This window comes from Mesoplodon bidens (genome assembly GCF_964165515.1).
Source record: "Mesoplodon bidens genome assembly, contig: HAP1_SCAFFOLD_190, whole genome shotgun sequence".
In the NCBI taxonomy this organism is placed as follows: Eukaryota; Metazoa; Chordata; class Mammalia; order Artiodactyla; family Ziphiidae; genus Mesoplodon; species Mesoplodon bidens.
In genome coordinates this window covers 261,387-273,176 of record NW_027671870.1, presented here as the reverse complement: position 1 = coordinate 273,176, position 11,790 = coordinate 261,387, and the positions used below count along the sequence as shown (strand labels likewise).

Below are 11,790 nucleotides of genomic sequence, written 5' to 3'. Positions count from 1 at the left end.
AAAAACCAAAAACAAAAGTGAACTTCTTCTGCAAGGGCACTGTTGCCGTCTGCATGGCAGGCACGGTGACCAGGGCTCTGGTCTCCCCGTGGCTCTGGGGAGGTCCAGTCCAGGCTCAGTTCTTCTTGTCGCTGTCGCCCAGGGTGAGCTTGTCAAAGAGGTACCCTGCCAGGTCGACGTCCTGGGCCCCCATCGTGCTCAGGGTGGTGACATGACCCTCCAGCTCTCTGATGAACGCCACCTACTGGCTGAGGTAGTGAGTTGCCAGGAAGTGGCGCAGGTGGGGGTCGCACTTGTCGGTGGCCAGCTGGTGCAGTGGAGCAGGCTCCGGGTCACTTGCTTCTCCAGGAACAAGGCGCACTTCATGGCCCTGAGGCCGCTCTTGCACTCATCACTGAGTGGCTTCCTGATGTCTTGGAAGTTGAGGCGGCCCCCGCGCTGGTTCTGCAGGCGCTTCAGGCCCTGGGCCCGCCGGCTGTGCTCGTGGGAGCGGCGCAGGAAGAACCGGCTGAAGTGCTTCAAGGCCACGTCGTCGCGGTCGAGGTAAAAGGCCGCAGCCAGTCACACGAAAGAGGCGTGGAGCTCCAGGGTGAAATGGCTGTTGACGGCGGCCTCGCACCTGCGAGGGCCGCATGCTTAGCGTGGCGGGCGTGAAGGCCAAGGTGAAGGCGAAGCCGCGGGGCCTGTGGTGGCTGCCTCGGACGGAGCCCCTTTCAGGTTATTTACCAATTTCCTTCCTCTTGGGTAAGTGCAGACTTTTCTTTTCTTTGTCAGAAAACAAAAGGCTTAGATGCATTCTTAGAGCAAATAACTTAACTGTGGGGATGTATTTATCCCCTCCAACCTCATTTGTTCTTTCACTGCCACTCTGCAAGCATTTTTTTAACCCCTCAATTATGTTGTATGGAATGAGCCACAGTGGTAGGAAATACCATTGATCTCAAATTATCTTTCATTCATTCATTCAATAAATATTTATTGATTACTTAATATGGCCCAGGCACTGGTATGGGATTTGGGCATATATTAGTAACAAAGAGAGACAAAGTCTGTTCCCATGAGGTTTGTATTCTAGTGGAGAAGCAGACCAAAACAAACCAAAACAAAAAACTACTGTTTTTCTCCCTTTATTGTCTCAAGTAAATACGTATAAGATATTACACATGTATATGATATTAAAAAGTCAATATTTTCTTAGAAGTTAAGGATGTTATAGTGGAAGACGTAAGACCAATCTAGGTATTTATAATTAATTAATTCAACATTAATTCAACAGCCATTTATATACAGTACTCCAAATATGTGTCACTGTTTGACTCTGGAGATACACAGAAGAATCAAACATGGTCTCTGTTCTCAAGGTACAAGAAAGAGTGATGGACTGTTTTAAGTGCTCTCAATGGTTTTAAAGCTTTTGGATAAAATAGCTGTTTTCACTTAAAGTTTTATTACCATGGCTTTGACTAATGTACTTTTTTCTCTTTGAAAGCTCATGCTATGCTATAATCATTGTTTATGAAGGAAGCAAAGGATCAAATATCAACTGTCACATTGTAAACTTATCTAAGCAATTTTAGAGGCATTTAATTGTTGAGTCTGTAAAGAAATAGAATAGTAAGAATGTCTATTTGATAAGTTGATTTTAATGATAGGATCATACATTAGAGATGGAAAAGAACTACATCATCAGTTTCTCAGTGAGATAAAATTGTATTCTATGTTTGCTTAACACCAGTGTTTAGTCTTAATATAATTGCAGTCTTTCAAAAATTTCCTTGGAAGAATCCATTGTAGACTTCACTGGAAGAATCTATTTAAATAGAAGAAATCTTGATTTTGTAGAACATTTTCTCATTATGTTCCAAGATTGTTTAATAATTAATTTATCTGGACAACTTTACTCTTCAAATATTAAAATAATACTATTGAATGGTTATATGTGTACTAAGGGGTGATAATGGTGTTTCTCAGATGTTTTATCCCTCATCATTACTTCCTAGGTTAGAAGATAATGTTAAAATACATGTTATAACTAAGAGAAACCTAAGGTTTAAAATCTAACTTTTTTAAGGAAAATGAATAAACTAGCATGAACTGGAACCTCAAATTTCCATGAAGGAAATATACATATATATAAACAAAAACATTGCATCCAGTTTTTCTTTAATGAGGAATGTAAAGCTAAATACAAACACAGAATGAGAAAACTTCAGAGCAGATCATGTTTTTAGAAAAATTTTAAATTTTATTTTTTAAATTTATTTATTTTATTTTTAATTTTTGGCTGCATTGGGTCTTTGTTGGATGCGGGCTTTCTCTAGCTGCAGCAAGTGGGGGCTACTCTTTGTTGCAGTGCATGGGTGTCTCATTGCGGTGGCCTCTCTTGTTATGGAGCACGGGCTCTAGGTGCTCGGGCTTCAGTCGTTGTGGCATGCCGGCTCAGTAGTTGTGGCATGTGGGCTTAGTTGCTCTGTGGCATGTGGGATCTTCCAGGACCAGGGCTGGAACTCATGTTCCCTGCATTGGCAGGCGTTTTCTTAACCATTGTGCCACCAGGGAAGCCCCCAAATTTTAAAAATTTTGACAATCAAATTTTATAGTTTATAACTTGGTATGTGCTAAGATAATGTCTTTTAAAATATCAGTATAGGACTATAAGATGAAGGTTTCTTTGAAATATTTGTGGTCAGTGTTGGTATTATGTTAGGATTCTCCAGAAAAACAGAACCAATAGAAGATATATTTGTATATTATATAAAATAAGGAATTAGCTCACGTGATTATGGAGGCTGACAAGTCTCAAAATCTGCAGTTGCCATACTTGAGACCCAGGAGAGTCCATGGTGTAGGTCCAGTCCAAAGGCCAGGAGGCTCAAGACCCAGGAAATTCAAGTTGAAGGCAGGAAAAAACCATGTTCCTGCTCCAAGGCAGTCAGACAAGAGGAGTTCCCGCTTACTCAGAGGAAGGTCAGCATTTTTATTTTGTTCAGGCCTTCAAATGATTGGATGAGGCTCATCGACTTTAAGGAAAGCAATCTGCTTTACTTAGTCTAGTATTTCAAATGTTAATCTCATGGAAAAACACCGTTTCAGGCACAAACAATAATATTTGACTAAATATCTGGGTACCCACTGGCCCTTTGAAGTTGACATATAAAAATTAGCTATCACAGTATTATTCATGATAAATGCAGAGTCAACTAATAAAAATTCTCATGCTATAATCTGCAAAAACTGTTTTGACTTTCAGTTCCCTTCATTAATTTAAAAATGTTACAGAACTAATAGTTACACAACTGATATTAGACAATAAGTTCTGACTCCATGTCAATGATTAGCTCTCATTCATTCAGCATATTTCTATTGAGCACCTATTATATGACAGGTATTTTATAGGTCCTAACATAAAACTTGTTCTATAAGCTCTTCATATTTGTATTTCTTTTGTAGCTAAGTGCTAGTAAATGTTACATATAATTCCTTCTTTGAAAATTAATACATGAAGTAGGATCAATGGTATAATCTTAAGGAAGTAGACCATATGAAGCAGCAGTTGGTGGCTTATCTTGCTCTCTGTGGTGTGTGTGTGTGTGTATACATATGTATAAATAAATCATTTAATGAGAGGTAGTGAAAAGTGATACATCAATATTATATATCTCTGGGCTGTTCAATCTGCATTACCTCATTAATACAGATACTGGATTAAATTTGATTATTATTACCCATATTTTACAGATAAAGAAATTGTGAATTAAAGTATGTAACATGATCAAACACAGAGCTTGTAAATAGCAGAGAGTGACAGTCTGAATTGGATTCCTCTCTAGGTAGTTTGGGAAGTTTGGCTGGACCATGAGCTCCTTTAGAACAAAGACTGTTCAACTTGTGATGCTAAATTTCACATAGTAGGGGCTCAAAAATATAAATTAAAATATTGAGTGGCCTATTAAAAGCTTTAGTCTCATTATTTCTCCAAATTAAACAAATGAGTGGGAGTAGATGTTGAATATATATTTAAACTCTATTTCCTTTAGAAGGAAAAAAATCAAAGACACGCAATGGTGATAAATTACTATTATAATTTTACTTTAATATGCATAAACATAAAACCAGGCATAGAAATTGGTATGCTTTTATAACTGTAAACCAAACAATTTGTAAATATATGCAAATACAACTATAAAACTATTAAAATCAAAATTAAGAAATTCCAATTATGCATCAGATTATGCTTTTTGTCTTAAACACAGTCCCTTCTCACTGAGAACATACTAGTTGACCAGATGCAAGTTTCCTTTTGAGTGTGCCATGCCTGTGCCCCGATATCCATGAAACATCTCAGTTCTCTACCACCCTTTTTTACTGAAGACATGACATACTTTAGCTCATAAGATGATTCATAATGTACTTTTGCTTTCAGGTAGTGAAGGCATCATTCAAATATTGTCTGTCCATGTTCTTTTTTATTAGTTTGTGAAAAGTAATTCTGATGCAGTTTGTTGATTTCATGAAATACCATTAAAAGTCTCAGTAACGTCAATAACTGAAGAGGCTGTTCAAACTGGGAATTGAGGGGGAAGAGAACTACTGACAGAATTTTATGGGATGATACTCTTGCCTTTGAGTTTCATTCTATTAAACTATTTTTCACCTCCCAGTCATCACTTTAAAAGGAAATTTTAGTGTTTGCAGCTGGTAAAATGTGACTATAAGGGTGGACATGCGACAGTTGTCCTTTTTACACTAGAACATGCCAGCCTAGGAGCAGTCACACTCAGTGTGATTCAAAACACACACGCAGGCATGGACAGTGAGTTTGTGCTGCTGCATTGAGCTATAGACAGATCAAGATAATTCTGAAAATGCCTCCAGGAATTTTTCATTTGGATGTAAACACAAGAACAGATCCATGGAATTCACCAATGCAGGTAGAGAACACTGAGTTAGAATGACATGGACCCACCATATATCTAGTCAATAACTATTTAGGACCTAATATATTCCAGCTTTGTGTTAAATGCTGAATGATTGCAACAGGCGTTGACTTTAATCTCATGGGCCCTAGAGTCGGTTTCAGTTCACTATGTTCACTGACAGAATGTATATGTGATGAATGTAGAATTAGGTGCTAATGAGTTGATAATAGAATATGTACATATATTGAAATATTCATATATATTCAAGAATATTTTGTTTGATATCTTTACTACTATTGTCACAGATACAGAAATTGCTACAGACGTTCTCATACCTTTTCCTACATAGCAATTAGGTTTAGGAAAAATAATTTTGGTGGAATGGTGTTAGTCAACCTACAAATCCAGAATGTCTTGGTTGAAGGTGTAGATACTTTGTTTCACTAAAATCAAGTGTAAGTTTTTCCAAACAAGTTAGGAAAAAAATTCAAAATCCTTATAAAATGTTCCTTATGATTCCATACCTTATATACTATTAACCCAATGTGTTAATAAGCTTGTATTTAATGTAATCATTATTCTTCATAATTTGACATGAGTAATGTGCTCTCACATTTAAATTTTCTAAACTTTTTTTTGTTTGTTTTTGCGGTACGCAGGCCTCTCACTGTTGTGGCCTCTCCCGCTGCAGAGCAGAGGCTCCGGACGCGCAGGCTCAGCAGCCATGGCTCAGGGCTCAGCCGCTCCGTGGCATGCGGGATCCTCCCGGACCGGGGCACGAACCCGTGTCCCCCGCAACGGCAGGCGGACTCTCAACCACTGCCCCACCAGGGAAGCCCTAATTTTCTAAACTTTTATACCATATTCTCAATGACTTATTTGCTGAATTCCTTTTTTATAAAAATATGATACCTCAACCAACCACTGTTAAACTCAGCAAAAAGCACGGTTTCCAAAGTAAATGTTTTGTAAAGTGTTTCCTGTGTATTATTCACATTTATTACTTTTCCTCTGAGCTTTTTATATTTCAGTTCATACATGAAAAATAAACAATGTCCTTTTGACTTATTTTCTTGAAGTCTTTTGCCATTTTCCAAATATATCTGAATAGTTAAGGTCAGTTAAACCTATTTAAAGTTTAAAATTTCTAGGAAATATCTGATATTTAGTAACTTTCTGCCCAAATGATTTTAAATCTCATTTATTATAAAGTGAATTAAAAGATTGGCATATATTCTTTAAGTAGAAAGATTATCAACCTGCTTTTGCTAATGTAGATGGTGCTCTTAAATTCCGATTTCATACACGACAAAGAACCCAGGATTAAAGGCTCGTTAATAATCTGCCAAATACCGTCAGCTGTATGACTCAATGCGCCATTAGTAATGAAATCCCTTGATTTTCTTCTGCCAGAAAAGTGATTCTTTGAAACCATTGGCAGTAATATGAATTTATACCTTGTGTGTGTGTGTGTGTGTGTGTGTGTGTGTGTGTGTATCTCTTGGAAGAGAGACTGAACACCAAGACAAAACCTTGCATTCCTTTACAGGACGTGCAATGCAGATCTATTGTGGAGTAACTGCTGGATCTGGGAAGGAAGGTGAGGCTAAAGGCAGCCCATTAGAAAGGGAAGTGGCTGTTGGAACTGGGAGTTGAGGGGAAGAGAACTACTGACAATTTTAAGGGATAACACTCTTGCCTTTGAGTGTCTGTCCGTGGCCTGGAGTGGAAGGGGGAAGCTGTATTAGAGCAGCTTCCGGTGGCGGGAATATTATTTTCTTATACATGCAGCTCTTGAAACATTGCTTAACATTCCTCAGATCTTAAGTGTCAAGGACAAAAAACAGTAATGATAACTGGAAATGTCAGTTCCACATCCACAATAATCTATTTACAATTGCTTCCCTCTTTCACGAGTTCTCTATCAATTATCCACGCTTTTATCCCCCCCCAAATCATCACTTTTTCCTTAATCACATGTATTCCTCAGTTATGCTGTAGAGAACTGCAATTTTCCCTACGTGGCCCTTCCCCCTTAATCCTTTTTTTTATTTTCCATATTAACAATCCCTAATTTTTAGAAAAAAGACAATAGCATATAAATGAATCAAGGTGCAGAATTCCTCAAATTATAAAAATCAATTCCTGGAGCGTTATTGATTGGTAACTATATTGATCACATCAATGTATTTTAATCAGTCTGTCTACAGAGATTGCAGCTATAAGATAAAAGAACATAATCAGTTTATTCAGTTGTTACAAATGTAGGAGGGGGAAATGGAAATAGGATTAACAAGATTTTATGCAGAACCAAGAGTCCACTTCCTTTTCTTTCCAGAGACACTATTCTATAAACCATGGTATTGCTTCTCCTAGCCAGACTATTAAGCATGTTTAGTTAGATTACATTTTGAATTATACCAGTTCATTGGAGTAAATGTCTCTATGGGACACTTGGGTTTATAAAACTCTGTTTCATAGCTGGATGATGTAGAGCATCCCTCAGACTGTCTTCTTGCAAAAGAATGCTGTTGCGTCAAATGAACAAGCGAAAACAGGTAATAATATGATATTAGAACCCTCTACAAAATAACACCTCAATTCACATTTTGTGATACGTTCAGTGACACCTTAGAAAACCATGTTGTGTGTATGTATGTATGGAGTGCACACATTTGTACGTAATACTGGGCTTTGATCACTAATGTTAATGTTCGCTAAAATTTGTACCTTAATGTGGATTGTAGTATGAATCTATATGTAGTAAATTATTATAAAGATAAATGATTATTAATATGGAATAGTATTCTGTATTTTATAATTAGGGTTAGAATGGTATAATTTAAAAATATTAATAATATTGAATATTTTTGCCTACCCTTCCAATATTGGACGTTAGTTAGGTAAAGCAGACACTATTGGAAACATGCATCTTAGCTGATTGTGTATGTATATACTCTGTCAATTTTTAATTTTTTAAAAACCACAAATATTGTATTAGAAGCCATGGAGTGTTAGAAGTCAGCGGTAGTGGAAAACTGAGGTTATTCATTATTTTGTGTTTTCATATCCACAATATGAAGTGATTTTGGAAGTTTTTTGCTAGCTACTAGAAACTAAGCTAAGATTTATGTTAGCTCTTTGAATGCATCTACCAAAGTTCCATCACTAGGAAAGTGAGGTCACCCTTCTTTGATTAAATCATCAAACATAACATAGTACCATTTACATGTCCTCAAAGTTTTATTACAACACAATAGCCAAGATTTTAGCTATTTACGAGGTCTTCTAACTATATACCAGGCAGTTTCATGTGTACATGGCATGAACTACCTTATAAAATAGAGCTGCCTCTTTTTATTTCCTAAATATTATAATCTATCTATATTAGTGAACTGGAGCTGTGGATCAGATGATACGATATGCATAACTGTGTGCACTGAGTGATTGGAATGCCACTTGTTATCTTTTTTCTGGAAATGTCTATATAAGAAAATAAAAGGTACTTTATAGAAATATGAAAAACATGGCAGCCTGATACTGTTCATTCTTACCCTTTTTGGGAATTTGAATAAGTAATTTATTCTCCCTTAACCTCAAGTTCTCTATTTAAAAAAGTGACCTTGGACTAGATGCTGTTGCGGATACTGTGGTCAAATGATTTTATGCCCAGGGATTTCAGCCGTTGGCTGTGAATCAAAATCAGTTGAGGAAATTCTGATTCAGCAAGTTCGGGGTTGAACTCTGGCATATGTACAGTTGACCCTTGAACAACTTTGGGGTTAAGGGTGTGGACCCTCACACAGTCGAAAATACAGGAATTACTTTACAATCGGCCTTCCGTATCTATGGTTGAACATCTTCATATTCAGTCAACCCCAGACTGAGTAGTACTGTAGATTAAGTGAACCCACCCAGTTCAAGTCCGTGTGGTTCAAGGATCAACTGTACTTTTAAGAAGTGCCACAAGTGATTCTGATACTCAGCCCGGATATGGAATATTGATTCTATGCTATTTGGTGCAAAGAACAAAATGGGACTCTCTCAGTCTATATATTGATTATAACTTATCTAAATATCATACCTTACTAAGAAAAAATATCATTGGGTGTAGCAATGGTAAAATAGCTGCAGTGTATTTCATTATAAGAGAAGATGGTTACAGTGTTACTGGTAGAAAAATGATCAGAATAGTGTATTAGTTAGGGTTCTCCAGAGAAACAGACCTAATAGGATATTTATATTATATTGTAATGCATTGGATATATAATAGGTTATTGTATTTTATATAATAGGGTAAAATATCCTATTGTGGTTGAACCTTGGACAATATGGGTTTGAACTGTGTGGGTCCACTTATACACGGATTTTTTCAGTAAATACTGCAGTGCTACATGATTCATGGTTGGTTGAATCTGCGGACGCAGAACTGGATTATGCAGTTTTTAACTGTACCCTAACCCCCATGTTGTCCAAGGATCAAATGTATATATGTGGGGAGGGGTGATTTCTTTTAAGGAATTGGCTATTGGCTTTGGTTTATGTGATTGTGGGGCTTGGCAAGTCAGAAATCTGCAGGGTAGGTCAGCAGGTTGGAAATTAAGGTAAACGTTCATGTTGCAGTCTTGAGTCCAAAAGCTAGAAACTCAGACAGAATTTCTCTATTGCAGTCTGGAGGCATAGTTCTTTATTCGTGGGAGGACTTCAGTCTTCATTCTTAAGGCCTTCAACTGATTGGATGATGTCCAGCACACTGTGGAGGGATCATCTGCTTTTCTCAAAGTCTACTGATTTACAAGTTAATCACATCTAAAATATACCTTCACAGCAGCTTCTAGACCAAAGAACCAGACACCATAGCCTAAGTTTACATGTAAAATTAACCATCATAAATGGTAAACATGAGTGAGGGCTGGCTGATGCAGGCAGAAGAATGCCGAAGTGGGTTCATTCAGAGGGAATGTGATTGGGTATCAGAGGAGGGCTGGCATATGCTGTGTGGGTGGAGGAGGCAGCAAGGTTGTGGACTACTTGAATCTGTTGGGGCTCAAAAATGGTGCCCTGAGCCAGCATGAAGTCTACCACAGTAAACGTGGTAGGCAACTGAGGGTAGGCAGAGGTACATAGGATGTCATACTCAAGACCAATTAGACTTCATTTAACCAGTGAGTTTCATCACGTTGATTTTCATAGTTTATTCTCATTCCCTTGTTCATCTGTTCATTCTATGATACTCCAGTCAGAGCCTTTCAACTTGCTTGAGCATTTGTGTATTAGCTTGGTGGTGTTGGTTTTGGTTGTCAGTACTGCATTATTCATTTTTGAAGTAATATCACTTCATACTAAGGCAGTTGTTGCCTGTTGATTGAACAGGCCCGTTGTAATTTCTCTGCACTCCATAGCAATATCACTTTTCTTCAACCCAGGAAGGGTTGATTGAATAAGCAAGTTGCTTCCACTTTTAGTCTTTCAGCTGCCACTTGGATACTTACCATACTTTGAATCCACTTGCCAAACTATCATGACCCTGTTATCCTGTGTGCCCACCAGTTATATACATATTATCTTTCCTTACCTATCTTGCATATGCTGAATTTTGACTTTCTTCAAATTTGGTTACCTTGGATAATACCATTACTACTTTGGTGTTTAAAGCCTTTAAAAGTCTTTTGGCACTATAAAAGGCACAGGGCTCTAGAAATGGAATCCTCAGATTTTGGTGTGCATAAGATTCACCTATAGCTATATGAAATGCAGATTCTTGGCTCCATTTCTAGAAAATTCTGATACAATTTATATGGAGAGAGGGGGGTCTGCAAATCTGCATTTTACAGGAGCTACAGTTTCTACTATGCTTAATATCTATTCTGTGTTGATTCATCATAATGCAATGCAACTATGCACTTAAAAAAAGCTAAACCTTTTTTTGAGAATATTAGATTTATCAAACAGTTGCAGAAATAGTACAGAGAGTTCTCATGTACTCTTCACCCATCTTACTCTAATGTTACTATTTTACATAGTACATATGCTAAAACTAAAAAGACAGCGGTGCATTACTTTTAGCTAAACTCCAGACTTTATTCAGATTTATCGATCTTTTTTTTTTTACAATTATGTCTTTTTGCTGTTCTAGGATCTAATCAAGTATATCACATTGAATGTAGTTATAATCTCTCTTCTATGGTCTCTGACAGGTTCCCAGCCTTTCCTTGTTTCCCGTGACCTTTATAGTTTTCAGAAGTACTGGCCAGGCTTTTGTAGAATGGCCCTGCATTTGGGTTTGTTTGGTGTTTTTCTCATGATTAGACAGACCAGGGTTTTGGGGGTTTTGGGGAAGATTACCATAGAGGTGAAATGTCTTTCTCATCACCTTGTGTCAGTAATGACTTATTACTGGTGATGTTAACCTTGATCACTTGGTTAAGGTGAGGTCTGCCAGATTTCTTCACTGTGAAGTTACTATTGTTCCCTTTCCATAATCTATCTTTTGGAATCCAGCCAATTCTCCTAAGAGGGAGTTTAAGCCCCATCTCCTGGAGGGAAGAGTATTTACATATGTTATTTGAAATTCTTTGTAAGAAAGATTTGTACCTTCTTCCCCGTTTATCTATGTATTCAGTTATTTACGTCAGTATGGACTCATGAATATTTATTTCATATTTCTCTATAACTTTAAAGTTTAATTAATTTTATGACTCAAATTGTTCCAGCTTAGGCCATCAGGTGCTCCTTCAGTTGGGTTCTTGTGTCCCTTTGATCTGCCTCTATCCTTTTGATTTTTGAGTGCTGCTTTATTTCCTGGCACTACATAATGCTCCAGGCTCATCTTGTGTTTTCATTGCCCCAGGCCTAGAATTAGTCATTTCTC

General features: G+C 37.4%; 1 pseudogene across 1 annotated transcript; it reads right to left on the bottom strand.

The window, feature by feature from the left end:
• Positions 1–40: 40 nt before the first annotated feature.
• On the bottom strand, positions 41–11,452 carry LOC308610892 (ferritin heavy chain-like; annotated as a pseudogene). The gene is made up of 2 exons: positions 11,265–11,452; positions 41–619 (listed from the first exon to the last, which is right to left on the bottom strand). The product of its transcript is annotated as a ferritin heavy chain-like (transcript).
• Between the last annotated feature and the right edge of the window lie 338 nt (positions 11,453–11,790).